Source organism: Tupaia chinensis, unplaced genomic scaffold (genome assembly GCF_000334495.1).
Source record: "Tupaia chinensis unplaced genomic scaffold, TupChi_1.0 Scaffold145093_1, whole genome shotgun sequence".
Taxonomy (NCBI): domain Eukaryota; kingdom Metazoa; phylum Chordata; class Mammalia; order Scandentia; family Tupaiidae; genus Tupaia; species Tupaia belangeri.
The window spans coordinates 621,158-625,399 of record NW_006204954.1 but is presented as its reverse complement, the minus strand read 5'-3'; positions in this window follow the sequence as shown (position 1 = coordinate 625,399).

Below are 4,242 nucleotides of genomic sequence, written 5' to 3'. Positions count from 1 at the left end.
CGAGTGTCTGGAAACAAGCGTCCCCAGCGTCCTAGTTCTTTGTGATGGCCACAGATGACGGTAACTTGGGGCACTGTAGTAGGTTCGTTAGGGTTCACCTAGGAAAAGGGAACAAGGGTTTAGTAGAGGGTGAACATGTTGAAATTGTGGTTCAGCGTATCAGTTTAAGGAACAAGATGGGTTTTTGTGCTGAGGAAAATGTGTGGACTCAGGGAAACAGCTCTGCCGTTTACTACCTATGAGACTGAGCGTCAATTTCTCCCCTGTTAAATAAGGATACTTCATCTTCTTCACAGGGTTATTACAGGATTGAAAATAACAGCTATATCAAATACAGTGACAGGTGCATGTAGCTATTTACTAAATGTATGATTGCAACAAAACAATTGAGCAGCTACTATATCCACGCCAGGCACTGCTTCAAGCCCTAGAGACACAGTGAAGAATTAGACCAAGTCCCAGTGGTCAAGAAGCTCACATTTTAAAGGGCAGTGACAAACAAAAAGCCAGTAATCCCATGTAACATATGCCAGGTGCTAAATGCATTTGAGGATATGATGCAGGGTGCAGGGGGCTCCTAGCACTCAATGCTCCTTTCTCTCCCACTCCTTGACAGGGCACCCTGGGGATTATCTTCTCAGAGTCCCTTGAGCGCTACCTTCCTTAAACTGTGAAAGGGGAAATATAACAATGGAATTGTGTGTGATTTTATTTCATTTACAAAAATTAAACTTTAGACAGTCTTTCCAAACTTTGATTTGCTTAGGACTTAAAAGCAAAGAAGAACAAGGCAAGCTTGCTGGAAGGCTTACTGATTTAAGCTTTACAAAATATGTGAAAGTTGTCCAAAATTGTAGATTTTAGGAAAGTAAAAAAATGAACCATATATATTATTACAGGTACAGTAGTAGTGAGCAGAGACTCCCAGGAGGGCTGAGACACAGTGGAGGGAGGCGCCATGCTTTTCTACCTGTGGACACTGCAAATGCTCTGGGCCTCAGTTTCCCTGTCCACAAAATGATGCCGAGAAGCCGTGTAATTCCGTTTTCTCTCTCCTGACACAACTACTCCCACTTTTGTTTTTGAGAACCAAAACATTGATTGTTTCACTCTGATTTTTTCTTTCTTTAAAATCCGATGTTGGACTGCAATACTTTCCTTTTTAGATATAGAAATCTCCTTTGCAATAAAGAACAGTTCCTGTTCCGTCTCAGCTTCTTTCTTGTGATTTCCTCATGTTCTTGTGTCCGGTGATGTTTTGAAAGGAGATATTGGTCACTACTTGGGGTATATAAGTTAAAATGTGATATTAAAAAATCACCCAATCCTGTCAAAGGTGAACGGAATGTCATGGTGGGCTGAGGGACCAGCAAACGTCCTAATGGACTCCCATATTGTCGACTGTGGCTTGTGTCCCTGACCCAGCGGTTTACAATCCACGCTGGGGGCATGTGCATGCATGCCCAAAAGTTCCAAGAGGAGAATGGAGAAGGGATTGTGGCGTGGCCATCCCTGCTGAGGGTAATTTCTTGCTTTCTGTCTCTCTGTCGCTGCCTAGGGGAATGGCCACATTGCAATCCCTTCTCTTCCATCCTCCTCTCAGGATTTTGGGCATGTATGCACATGCATGCAGTTTGAGAGACAACCAATTCTTAAAAGCAATATTGCTTTTAGAATTGTTTTAGTAGGGCCAGCAGGTGGCATGGTAGTTAAGGTGCTGGACTCCGACATGGTTGACCGCGTTTTGCGTCCTAGACCTGGCAGCTTGAAACTCATGGCAGGCGTGCATGTGTGTGTGCCCAAAATCCCAGGAGGAGAAGAAAGGAGAAGGGACTGTGGTGTGGTCATCCCCCTGGGGGTGATTTCTCACTTTCCTTTTCACTGTCCTTCTGGCTCTCTGGTTAGTGCACATACTCGATGGCAAAAAAGAAAAAAAAAAAAAACACCTAAAAAAACCAGTTTAGCATGTCTCATCCTTTTTCAATGCCATCTTCTGGTTTACATTAAAGAACCAAGTTTCCTGTCTTAATATAAGAATTTTTTACTAGCTGGCTCAGTTTTGTTTTTGTTTTTGTTTTTATTGGCCAGAGGACATGTGTGCTTGCCAGAGGCAAAGATAGAGCACCCAGTAAAGGGGCACGGGCACTCCACAACCCCTTTCCCTCCATTTCTTCCTCCTGTCAGGATTTTGGGCATATACGGACAGGCACCTGGCATGATAATTTGTTTTTTAATTTAACTTTATTTATTTATTTAAATTTGACCAGAGAAGGATAGAGTGAGAGAGAGAGAAAGGGAAGGTGAGAAAGCAAGCCACCTGGCCTGGGACTTGAACTGCAGTTGGCCATGTGGGGGTCCAGCACCCTTAACCACCACGCCACCTCCCCTCTCCCCTCAGCCTCTGGGTCTGAGACTGGAACTGCACTGTCAGACATGTGGGATCCAGCTCCTTTAACCACCAGACCATGGAGCCAGCCTCGTTTTTGTTTTTAATATTCTCGGGAGCATGGTCAGGTGGCAAGGAAGCCAGTACACTGCTCATATTTGAGTGAATTTCTCCAAAATCAAAGCCCACATTGTGCAGACACATTCCTTTTCTGAGATGCTGAGGTGGAGTGACCTGAATTGTTACCCAATGAGTGCAGACAGAAAGGCCCACGATTAATTTCAGCACTTGCAAAATATCAGAAGCATTTCACTTTACAGTCTTCTCTTAGCGTTATGTTGGCCACGGAAACCTTAGCCATGGCAGAGCCTTGATGTCACCTCAGACCCTTCGAAGAGCTGATGAGCCAAAACACGCACTTAGAACCACTGTCCTCCAGACCTCCCGTTTGTGCTTTAAACTTCACTTCCTACCATTAGCAGATTCAAAAAAAGAAGAAGAAATTAATCAGAGGGCACATGCACTCACCAGGGACAGAGAGAGAGACGGAGAAAGCATTGCTCACAATGGGGTGTGGTCATGCCATATCCCTTCTCCTCCATTTCTCCTGTCAAGATTTTGAGCACATACGTGCCTGCACACACACACACACACACACACACCTGGTATGTGTTTTGCCGCAAGGGCTAGGTGGGATTTGAAGCTCAATGTTAGGCATGTGGGAACTGGCTCCCTTAACCACTGGGCTTCAGGCTTGACCTGAAATAAACTTTAGATGTCATCCAACTCAGCATCTTTTGAAATAGGAAAATCCCCTTCAACATGTCCCCCTCTGGGTAAATACACACTGAAGTGATGCTGTGCTTCAAGTTGTGCCTTTTCACCTTTGAGTCACTCTTACTGTTAAGGTCACCTGCTTTTTAAGGAATGATAACCCCACTCATTGCATCCCAACCAGGTGAGAATCTAAAAGCTACAGGGAAAGAATTGTCTTGCTACCCCTTTGAAAGTAGTCCCCCAGTCTGACTTAACCTAGTGCCATCTCCTCTCTGAATGACTCCAACGCCCCCTGCAAAACTGCAGTGTGGGCACCACCTGGCAGTTTTTTAGAAATGCAAATTCCAAGCCCAAGCCCAGACCAAAGGAATCGAAAATTCCGAGGGTGGGGCCCAAGAATCCGAGTCTCCACCAGTCTCCACTGTATTTCCCACATAAAATGGAAACAGCTGGCCACCCTCTGGATCTTTGTATAATTAAAAGTATTAGTGTCGCTATGCTCTCTTTTCTTCAACTAAACAATCTCTCCTAATCCTACCTCAATTATCAAGTTTGTTTTTTCCAGCCATCTAGTCACTCACACAATCCCACATTTGCCAAACTGGGGAGGGCGCAGGTAAAGAAGGGACCCACATTCCTCCAGATCTCATCGCTCGGAGGCACAAAGAGAAAAACAGGTCCGGGTGACCACATAAAGCCCCGTTTTAAAACAGCCGCATGCATTTCCCTAAACCCTTAGCCGGAAAAGGTTTTTGTGGTGCGCGACCCCAGCTGGGCGGAGCTGCAGTTCCGCACTTGGAGGCGGGGGCGAGCGGAGGTGCTCGGAGGGTGACTGGCGGGAGTGTTTTTAGTGGTTGCTCGGGGAGTGTCTATCTCGCCCCTCCAGCAAACACACGCACAGAGTTTCTTATCATGAGAGGGGAACCCTGCATTCTGTAGACAAAAAGTCGTAGAAGCAACTTTCGAACCAAAAACAAACATCGCCCTGCAGTCTCCCCAGAGGAAACGGAACGGCCCTGTTTGTCCCTCCGTAACTGAGCAACAGCCCGGCGACGGGGCTGCCTGTGTCTTCCGCGGTG